At 40.2% G+C, this 12,057-nt stretch overlaps 1 protein-coding gene across 3 annotated transcripts in view; it reads right to left on the minus strand.

Moving 5' to 3' along the window:
• The window catches only part of ghra (growth hormone receptor a), a 76,095-nt gene extending 69,508 nt beyond the window's left edge, over window positions 1–6,587 (minus strand). For all 3 annotated transcript variants that reach the window (XM_029638387.2, XM_065011705.1, XM_065011704.1), the window contains exon 1: window positions 6,255–6,587. The gene's annotated coding sequence lies outside the window, so the exon portion shown is untranslated. The remainder of the gene's footprint in view (window positions 1–6,254) is intronic.
• Window positions 6,588–12,057: the final 5,470 nt, after the last annotated feature.

Genomic DNA, 12,057 nt, shown 5'->3' on the forward strand with positions numbered 1-12,057 from the left:
TAGCGGGCTGAAATTCCACAACATATGGTGATCGCTACATACAGTGCCTTGCGAAAGTATTCGGCCCCCTTGAACTTTGCGACCTTTTGCCACATTTCAGGCTTCAAACAAAGATATAAAACTGTATTTTTTTGTGAAGAATCAACAACAAGTGGGACACAATCATGAAGTGGAACGACATTTATTGGATATTTCAAACTTTTTTAACAAATCAAAAACTGAAAAATTGGGCGTGCAAAATTATTCAGCCCCTTTACTTTCAGTGCAGCAAACTCTCTCCAGAAGTTCAGTGAGGATCTCTAAATGATCCAATGTTGACCTAAATGACTAATGATGATAAATACAATCCACCTGTGTGTAATCAAGTCTCCGTATAAATGCACCTGCACTGTGATAGTCTCAGAGGTCCGTTAAAAGCGCAGAGAGCATCATGAAGAACAAGGAACATACCAGCCAGGTCCGAGATACTGTTGTGAAGAAGTTTAAAGCCGGATTTGGATACAAAAAGATTTCCCAAGCTTTAAACATCCCAAGGAGCACTGTGCAAGCGATAATATTGAAATGGAAGGAGTATCAGACCACTGCAAATCTACCAAGACCTGGCCGTCCCTCTAAACTTTCAGCTCATACAAGGAGAAGACTGATCAGAGATGCAGCCAAGAGGGCCATGATCACTCTGGATGAACTGCAGAGATCTACAGCTGAGGTGGGAGACTCTGTCCATAGGACAACAATCAGTCGTATATTGCACAAATCTGGCCTTTATGGAAGAGTGGCAAGAAGAAAGCCATTTCTTAAAGATATCCATAAAAAGTGTCGTTTAAAGTTTGCCACAAGCCACCTGGGAGACACACCAAACATGTGGAAGAAGGTGCTCTGGTCAGATGAAACCAAAATTGAACTTTTTGGCAACAATGCAAAACGTTATGTTTGGCGTAAAAGCAACACAGCTCATCACCCTGAACACACCATCCCCACTGTCAAACATGGTGGTGGCAGCATCATGGTTTGGGCCTGCTTTTCTTCAGCAGGGACAGGGAAGATGGTTAAAATTGATGGGAAGATGGATGGAGCCAAATACAGGACCATTCTGGAAGAAAACCTGATGGAGTCTGCAAAAGACCTGAGACTGGGACGGAGATTTGTCTTCCAACAAGACAATGATCCAAAACATAAAGCAAAATCTACAATGGAATGGTTCAAAAATAAACATATCCAGGTGTTAGAATGGCCAAGTCAAAGTCCAGACCTGAATCCAATCGAGAATCTGTGGAAAGAACTGAAAACTGCTGTTCACAAATGCTCTCCATCCAACCTCACTGAGCTCGAGCTGTTTTGCAAGGAGGAATGGGAAAAAATGTCAGTCTCTCGATGTGCAAAACTGATAGAGACATACCCCAAGCGACTTACAGCTGTAATCGCAGCAAAAGGTGGCGCTACAAAGTATTAACTTAAGGGGGCTGAATAATTTTGCACGCCCAATTTTTCAGTTTTTGATTTGTTAAAAAAGTTTGAAATATCTAATAAATGTCGTTCCACTTCATGATTGTGTCCCACAAAATACAGTTTTATATCTTTGTTTGAAGCCTGAAATGTGGCAAAAGGTCGCAAAGTTCAAGGGGGCCGAATACTTTCGCAAGGCACTGTACTTACCATACAGACAGTGCAATAGACGCTTAAAAAACTCATGCCAGAATAATCGTTTGACAGTTTTGTTATGATTTGAGATGTTTTATTAACATTTATATAGGTTGCATTTGTCTTAGGACAGTTGTATGACTTTAGAGCACCGAAAGTGACAGTTTTGTTCACATTTAACCATGAACTATTTTAGGACTAAATAAAAGATTAGGGGCATAGTTACATAACATAAAATGTGTATAAAATGGTTGTTGATTTTGGAAAACATTTCATTCAGACCACAAAATATGCACGTCACGTCATTGACCCAAATGTCTGCAATCCAGAATTCGATCCTTTGTTTTTTTTTTACGTTCATACTCGCATCTAAAACACATCACTATGACTTCTCACTGCTCTTAGCATTGTATTACTGAAAGAACATTAGATGTCGCTTTTACATTAATATTGTAGGCTGGTTAGGCCTAACTCATTTGTATTGGAGCAAGACAGGGCCGGTTCTAGCCGTATGTAATACAATGCAATAAAATCAGAGTGCTATACATTTAATGTAACACCCACATAAAATATTTAACCTTTTATTTACCTAGGTTGACAGTAATTGGCCAGCCAAATGAGTATTACAGTCTCTGTAATAATAATAATAATAATATAAATACATACTTTTTTTGCCACACTTTCTCCTCTCCTCCACTCCTGACTGCATGTGCTGCCATAGATATAGAATGAATAGAACAGGCATCCCTATTCAAGTCAATGGTGGCATAATGGGTGGACTGGTGGCCATTGTTGTGTACCCATAGGCGCAAAGCAGGAAATAAAAGCAGGAAGTGTACCCATCGATATGTGCTGTGATTTGTTGATTCAACACAACTGACATTACAAAAAAAGACTTTCCAATACATGAGTCACATCAGTTAACATCATTTGATTGAACATTCTACATTACCATGGAAATGATTGCAACGCAGCCATTAAGGCAGCCATTAAGAGTGTGCTTGTGAGTTTACCAGTCGAATTGCCAGGGTTAGTGGTTCCAAGCCCATTTCATTCTGTCTATGTGTGCTGCTGCTGCACCTTGCTTGTTTCAGCAAGAAGGCAACAAAGTTTCATCACGTTGTTAAGAGTCAATGTCACTGCAGAAAAGGACTAAACCGCACGAATGGCCGGTTTCAGTCAGGTGTTTGTCCCCCCCCCTCCCCCATAAAATGGTTACCATGGTTATTTTACACTAATTGTGCCAGCCATACATAAAATTTGATTTTCTGCTTTTTTCTCACCTTTCTTTAAACATCTGTAAAAGGCGTTGTTTGGGTAGAGATCTAACCAATCCACATTTCAAGTATTTATAAATGTAGTGACATAAATTAAAAGCCCTTGTCAACCCACTTTGTACCCAGAGGACCACTCAGACTGACAGACAGGGGGACTAGGGTTAATGTAACATAAAACAGAGAACCCTCCTCTCAATCTTTACTGCTGTTCCCACAAACACTGGGATTGACAGGCCCATCATTGCAGCCTGAGATTGGAGTGTGTGTGTGTGTGTTTGTGTGTTCATTTAAGGGTTTTTAGAGAGCTGGACTTGTAGAAGGTAGATGTAATGGTCTATGTGGGTGGACGTACACTACAAATAGAGCTGATGGAACTGGTCTCTTTTAAAAAGCCGTCTGTCCTCATTTATAAAACTCTGTTTTTAGCCACATGCAGTACATTACGTATGGCAGAGAGCCTGCACGCCCATCCATTACAGAGACAGACAGTGGAAGTGGCCTCTGAAGTCCAATGCTATTCACTATACTAATTTCTAAAAAGGTCCCTATTGCTGTCCTCTGCACTGAGCACTCAGACGTAGTTACAAAATGGGGAAACAAAGTTTGAGGTCTGTAAAGCCTATGCTATAATTCTATTCAGCTCATTTCTGCTCAACCCGTACCCGATTCTGAATAGTGAATGACCATGCACTAGACCGGGGGTAGTCAAGAACTATTTTAGAAGGGAGGGTCCCAGAAACTCCCTAGGAGGCAAAGGCCTGAATAGATATTGTCATTTATCGGCGTAGTAACCAACCCCCATCTCGCAACCCATGCGATCCCAAACTGTTCAAACAGTTCACACCCTTCTTGATGGCGGAGAGAAATATTTTCAGTTTTAAAGCTAATTTCCTGCAATTCTACACATGTGTGTTCATTGATACCAGGGGTTGAAGCCAAACTCAGCCTGTTGAGTATGGGGGCACTAGACCTCCACTCCATAGATTAACAACAGAGAGATAATGGAAGCCCTCTCTTATCACCTCTCCAAACAACTATTTTTAAAACAGATGCATTTTTTTCACTCCAATATTGTGTTATTTTTTCCTGATAAAGAGAGGCTAATTAAAAATAAATATGGTTAACAATTTACAGTATCACTCAGCCAGTGGTCTCACTTTTCTTGGTCATGCAACAATGTACACACACCACACACAATTCCTTCACCTTATCATGACCACCTGGCAATGATGTGAGATGTGGTATTGGTTTCCATTGCAAGAGTCTCCCCAATGGATATTACCCCCATGGCTGAGGCAGGGGTGTGTATGTGTAGTGGCATCTGCGTGTAGGCTAGGAATAGGGCTGGGCGATATATATCGTATTTGAAGATTTATGGATCCACATACTGGTATGGATTTTTACATGAAGATCTATAACAATATTTTGATATAGTGCTAGGTAAATGAAAAGTGGTACAAATTGGACTACTTCACAGTCAGTTTTGTCCTAGTTTGGTTGAGCAATCAGAATGGAGAAAGACCATTAAAACCATTTAGATTTTTTTTGCTGCTCATGCACTAGTACTCCTAAAAACAGTTTCTAACTTTTATCATTCTGAAACATGAAATACCATGAAACACCGCTATACCGTCCAAAATAAGAAAACATATTGAGATATGATATTTTGGCCATATTGCGCAGCCTTTGCTAGGCCTAACATGCTAGGCCTAATATGCGAACGGTGCAAAATAAATGTACACATACATGTTATTATTCAATCATTTCATCCAAACTGCTTGAACACGCGCGTCAACGGGAGCCTGCGTAGCCAGGCCCTAAAATAGAACTTAGTTCTATTTGACACTTGACGTGCTGCAAGTCCCACCTCTACCATCTACTCATTGGTTTTTACGAGCAGATACACGTGGGGGGATTGAAAGATGAGCTCCACACTCCAGTTGGTGGCGGTAATGCATCTTAAAGTTGGTTGCCAACCTCCATATAAAATCAGAAGAAGAAGAATTGAGGAGAGATTAATCATAGACAACTAACTCAAAACTATGACTCATAAATGGGTAAAAATTCTAAAAAGATCCAGCAAAGAAAATTACCATATGCATTTCAGGTAAATTAGCAACCCAATGTTTATCTCCCAGAGCAAATTAGCTAGTAACAGCAAGATTGCTAAATGTCCATGAATGTTTCCAATGTGTTTCAAACTCTCCCCAAATGAATATAGTTGGTTCATCAGGTACATCTGCCCAACAAGACGGGAATCAAAATGATTTAGACATGATGTTACACCAACATTCCATTCTCAACTATTGAGGAATAGATCAAATAGACCGTGGATCACATTCCTAAGGTAGATGCACCCACAACATTGCACCTCAAGTTTGATCAATAAAGAACATAGCATATTGTATACTTTCATAACTGCCATTGCATAGCTTGTAGCCTGTTTAATGTAAACCCCTAATAAAAACATGTGTTAAATGCATGAAGTATCCTATTGCATGCATTGTCTTTTTTTTTATTGTGATATGATATTATCTTTAATATTATTATTTTTTATTCCTGGACATTCATCATATTTCCCATGCAAAAACCTAGCCTTTGAGTGACCAAAAAAGAATTATGGTTTTACAACAACAAAAAATATGACATGGTTTGTTTACGCCCTGCTTGCAATAGGTCACTCCATGCATTTGGAATTGTAATGCAATAGGTCAGTTCCATACTTCACATTTGGATTTTGTGTCGTTGCCATTTTAGACTAGGCTATCATCCACAAACTGTCAACAGGGGTCGGTCTCGGAGCCCTGTGAAATCATTAGGGAATGGAGAATCTTTAACTACTGAAGCAAGAATGGTACAGCATAATGATGGATTAAAGCGTGTTTAAATAGTGAATTCCAGAGGCGTGACCTTCTTGTTAAAACTACTGAACTTCTTATGGAAACCGAAACACTCTAACCACCTTCATCTGCATCTTCCATGCAAATAAATACCAAACGCTAACATCGCAGAAACGTGCACCACACACATGTGCCTCATAATCGCTTAGGGCAGATCAGTCAAAATAATGAAAATAACTCGTTTCCTTTATATTTTACGCAAAAAAGAAAGAAACAGCTTTAATCAATAATATGGAACAATAAAATTTAATTGCACACCCTTACAATACATGTAGCAACACGATGGTTGATGTTGAACAGCGACTCATCAAAACTTTTTGCTAGTCCCAGTCTGCGAGATTCATCCCGCGAAAAGCATTGAGAAAACATCTCAAATGAAATGCATTTTTATAATAGGCAGACAATTGCTAGCATAATTGTATTATATACACATACTCACCTAATACTATGTTGTCAGCTGGAAAAATGCGTGTGGTGTCGACTTCTTACGATTTGTTCATCTGACAGAACCAGGACAGACACAACTGGTACGCCTTTTAACTCCACGATGTAGCCTAACCCCCTCAACGGGCAATGTAGCCTTAATAAAGAAACCAATCTAATGTTAACATTACCATACTTCAAGCTATGAGTGATCACTTCTAACAGCTATTCTTTTTTGATTGATTCCTCTATACGACCAAATTGACACTATCGCTATATTATTTCGTCTGGGATGAATACATGTACGACAGGGATTCATAGAGGTACAGTGAGTGCTCCTTTTACAGCTCCGGGCTCTCTCAACAGTAAAGCGTGAGAATAAGCGCCCCCGTCCGGAAAATGTTCACGAAATTTCTCCGTGAAATCAAGAGGGTGAGATACATTTGAAATCGTCAGAATTTCTACAGATAAGCTAACCCTAACTCTTTAACCTAACTCCTAAACGTAACCCTAACCTTTATCCTAGCTAATGTTAGCCACCTAGCTAGAATTACTAAACATAAAGAAAGTTTTGCAAATTCGTATCAAATTGTACGTTTAGCAAATTCGTAAATATACTACGAATTGTAATTTTTAACATATCATACGAAATGGGTGATGGACATCTACAAATTAATACATACCATACGAAACGGAACATATCATACTAGATGGAGTGTCTCGGATTTATGTACAGAATAATACGAAATGCTCTGAGTATAGCTGCAGGCCTTACACAAGTTCAGATTTCATTCACAAAATGCCTTATGAACTAACACTCAGACTTGATTCTGTCTGAAATTATACCTTAAGTCTGTAGCTTGACAGCACTAGTACCTATTTATATCATCCTTCAATAACTGTTTGAATAAATCAGGATGTTCACTGGCATCAAATACAATGTTTTTGGATCACTAGAAAGAAAAGAGATGGATATATTCCCGTGGGGGAAATCATGGGACATCACAACATTACAAACTACTGGAGTCTATGGAGTCAGACTACTAGAAGAGATGAACAACACCTTTTATATTCAAACTACAGAAGGACTTGAAAGAGAAATATACCACTAAATATACCAAATACATTTACATATTCAATTTATTTAACAAAACAAACTATGACAAATAACATAATTACAGCAACACAATGAACACATCACTACACGTCACAGGAACTGAATGGCTAATGAGAGTGGATTATGGTTGTACACTCTTAGGAAAAAAGGTGCTAAGTAGAATTTATAGTCTACTTCTGCTTGTCCATATAGGGGAACCACATTTGGTGCTAGGTAGAAACCTTTGCAGATGGTTCTACCTACAATATACAACAATAGGATCAGTAAATCACTGTGTTTGTGTGTGTGTCAAATCAAATTGTATTGGTCACATACACGTGTTTAGCAGATGTTATTGCAGGTGTAGCGAAATTCTTGTGTTTCTAGCTCCGACAGTGCATATCTAACAAGTGATTATCTAACAATTTCACAGCATGTACCCAATACACACAAATCTAAGTAAAGGACTGTAATTAAGAATATATAAATATATGGATGAGCAATGTCAGAGTAGTATAGACTAAGATACAGTAGAATAGTATAGAATACAGTATATAGATATGAGATGAGTAATGCAAGATATGTAAACATTATCAAAGTGACTAATGTTCCATTTATTAAAGTGGCCAGTGATTTCAAGTCTATGTATATAGGCAGCAGCCTCTATGTGCTAGTGATGGCTATTTAACAGTCTGATGGCCTTGAGATAGAAGCTGTTTTTCGGTCTCTCTGTCCCAGATTTGATGGACCTGCACTGACCTCGTCTTCTGGATGATAGAGGGGTGAACAGGCAGTGGCTCGGGTGGTTGTTGTCCTTGACAATCTTTTTGGCCTTCCTGTGACATCGGGTGCTGTAGGTGTCCTGGAGGGCAGGTAGTTGCGTTGGGCAGACCACACCACCCTCGGGAGAGCCCTGTGGTTGCGGGCGGTGCAGTTGCCGTACCAAGCAGTGATACAGCCCGATAGGATGCTCTCAATTGTGCATCTGTAAAAGTGTGTGAGTGTTTTAGGTGCAAAGACACATTTCTTCAGTCCCCTGAGGTTGAAGAGGCACTGTTGCGCCTTCTTCACCACACTGTCTGTGTGGGTGAAACATTTAAGTTTGTCAGTAATATGTACGCTGAGTAACTTGAAGCTTTCCATCTTCTCCACTGCGATCCTGTCGATGTGGATAGGGGGGTGCTCCCTCTGCTGTTTCCTGAAGTCCACGATCATCATTTTTGCTTTGTTGACGTTGAGTGAGAGGTTATTTTCCTGGCACCACCCTCCCAGAGCCTTCACCTCCTCCATTTAGGCTGTCTCTTCATTGCTGGTAATCAAGCTTATTACTGTTGTGTCATCTGCAAACTTGATGATTGAGTTGGAGGCGTGCTTGGCCACGCAGTCATGGGTGAACAGGGAGTACAGGAGGGGGCTGAGAACGCACCCTTGTGGGGCCCCAGTGTTGAGGATCAGTGAAGTGGAGGTGTTGTTTCCTACCTTCACCACCTGGGGGTGGCCCATCAGAAAGTCCAGGACCCAGTTACAAAGGGCGGGGTTCAGACCCAGGGCCTCGAGCTTAATGATGAGCTTGGAGGGTACTATGGTTTTGAATGCTGAGCTATAGTCAATGAACAGCATTCTTACATAGGAATTCCTCTTATTAAACCTTTAAAAGACCATCGTTGTTCGCTTTATCCTTGGATCCCATAGAAGTTTGCTGACGCCACAACAGTGGTAGGCCTGGTCACCGACAACGACGAGACAGCCTATAGGGAGGAGGTCAGAGACCTGGCCGGGTGGTGCCAGAATAACAACCTATCCCTCAACGTAACCAAGACTAAGGAGATGATTGTGGACTACAGGAAAAGGAGCACCGAGCATGTCCCCATTCTCATCGAGAGGGCTGTAGTGGAGCAGGTTGAGAGCTTCAAATTCCTTGGTCATCAACAAACTAGATTGGTCCAAACACACCAAGACAGTCGTGAAGAGGGCACGACAAAGCCTATTCCCCCTCAGGAAACTAAAATGATTTGGCATGGGTCCTGAGATCCTCAAAAGTTTCTACAGCTGCAACATCGAGAGCATCCTGACCGGTTGCATCACTACTTGGTATGGCAATTTCTCGGCCTCCGACCGCAAGGCACTACACACACACACACACACATATACCTTTTTCCCCTCGCACCATTGGTTAGAGCCTGTAAGTAAGCATTTCATCTGTTGTATTTGGCGCACGTGACAAATAAACTTTGATTTGATTTGATAATGTTGTGCTCTATGGGGAAAACCAAAGGCTGTGCAATGTGTGTCCCTACCCTGTGAACAATACAAAGTTGGTTTAAGGTCACTAGGTCACATGGTCAAGGAGCTATTGAAAGTCAGAAGTTGAATTAATAAATTAAGGTAAAAGAAAAAACAAGAATGTAGCTTGGAATGTAGCCTCATTCCTTGATGTCATCCTTCAGAAGAATAGGCTGACAGTAAAAAATCATGGATCATCTAGAAATTGCAGATTGTGAGACAGTCTATGATGAATATCTGTGTGACCAAATTTCTGAGTAAGCACTGCCAAATGCAGTGAAACTGATTTTGTTTCCGGTGTGGTTGAAAGAGAAAATGTTGTCTGATATGTGAGATTGCAGTATTTAATAAAAGTTGAAAAAACGGTTGTTCGGGATCACTTGGAGGTCCTACTGGATGGCTGTTTGTGGTCCCTGAATTTCAGCTGTCAATGAATATGACCTCTGACCCCAACAGCCATCATGTAGGGGCGGGGCTGCACTGCCTCAAGTCTGCAAGCCCTGCCTCTGCTCGTGAGAGGAAAAAACTCAGCACTTCTTTGCACACATACCACATTGAAGAGGGGATGTTTTGTAACAGTGCCCATTGGCATAGGCCTACCGGCAAGGCACATATTTGTAAACATTTAGCCTGTTCTGAGAACGTATATTTTTGGGTTGGAGGGAGGTTCTGAGAACATTTTACCCCTGAACATCTTCCTGGGAGGTTTTATTTTTGTTCTGAGAACAGAAATAATAGGTTATTTTGAGTTTTTTTGAACTTTCACTGAATGTTTCAATCAGACTTAATAATACCGCTAGCTTAGGTTAAATGTTTCATACTCGAAGCACAGATAGTGACACATGGAAATGAATTTGCTGAAAAAATAATCATGCAAACACATTTCTTTATTAATGTAGCAAGGCATCAATCAGTGAGATTTGAACCTATGATCTTCTGTTTCCTATCTATGGAATTAGTCCACTGCACCACCAGGATATAGTTAGCATGTCATTTTTTAAAACTCATACAAAGCTTTTCATTTTAGTCGTTTTAAATGGACCCCATTTCAAATGAGTGCTTGTATGGACCCCATACAAGCACTCATTAAGATCAGATGCGGCCAATTAGTGGGTGTGGCCAACACTCCTGAACACACTTAACAACATTTTTATAACATTCTTAGAATGTTTTTTAACATTACTCATGTTTTCTTGTGTTTTCTTATGGAAAGTTTTCATAATGTTCTGAGAACATGACTTTAAATAGAACCACGAACAAACCTGCAGAAAACGTTATTCTGAAGTACTGAAATTCCCAAAGAAGAATGTTGCTTCTTAACGTTCGCTGAACATTCTGAGAACATGATTTTAAATAGAACCACGAGGAAAGGCTGTAGGAAACATTATGCTGAATTATTGAAATTCCCCCAGAAGAACTTTGTTTCTTAATGTTCTCGGAACAATTTGAGAACATTACTTTAAATAGAACAATGAGGAAACCTGGTCGAAACGTTATGCTGATGTATTTCAATTCCCACGGGAGAACGTTGTTTCTTAACGTTCTCTGAACTATTTGAGAACATTCCCAATGTCAAACCAGTTGGATAACATTCCTAAAACATTACCAACATTTTAATTAAATATAACAATGTTAAACTTTTAGGAAACTTTCTGTTAAAGTAATGAAAAACCAAGAAAATAACGTTATTTTGTCAAGTTCCTGAAATGTGCTGAGAATGTTAAAAAGCCAAGCAACTTTGCTGCACCTTTCCCTCCCAGAACGTTGTGGGAATGTTTTATGCAACATAACCATAGGACAACCACATTCTAAGAAACATGTGGTTCTCGGAACATTATGTGCTAGCTGGGATAGTTACACTGTGAAAACTACAAACTATACTGCAGCCCTTTTTGGAACACTATCTTTCTTTCTCTCTCTTCCAAATTCCCACATAAAATGCAAATCTCATATATCAATGCATGCATCGACTTTTGCCCTATTAATTTGACAATCCAGGCATTTGCTTGCTGGTGTGGAATTTGCCATGCTGCATTTTGCATGCATGCCTCGGCCTGCATAACTATGGCTGGTAGAAAATGCCTGTAATATCCAAAGTGCTCAGCAGCCGAGGGCAGCAGCCCGGTTTTTCTGGCCATGTGCCATTTCTATGTTTGCCTCCAGATTGCTCTGCTGATATCAATTGTGCTGCAGAAGGATAGATCTATAGGGCTCAGAAGTTACTGCTTCCCCTGTTTTTCTTTTTCTGTGCTGTGCATAAAACGCTGTGCAGGTGAGCGGGATGGATCCGATGTAGCAAAATATGGAGGATTGAGTGTAAAAGGGGAAGGACTCCCCGACCCCAGTGCATCTGTTAATGTGTTTTAGAGAAATGCATCTCTCTGTTTGCAATTCAAACTGGGAGTATTCACTGAATTTTTCTGTGAGGTCAGAGATTGGG

Source organism: Oncorhynchus nerka, linkage group LG27 (genome assembly GCF_034236695.1).
Source record: "Oncorhynchus nerka isolate Pitt River linkage group LG27, Oner_Uvic_2.0, whole genome shotgun sequence".
Classification (NCBI taxonomy): domain Eukaryota; kingdom Metazoa; phylum Chordata; class Actinopteri; order Salmoniformes; family Salmonidae; genus Oncorhynchus; species Oncorhynchus nerka.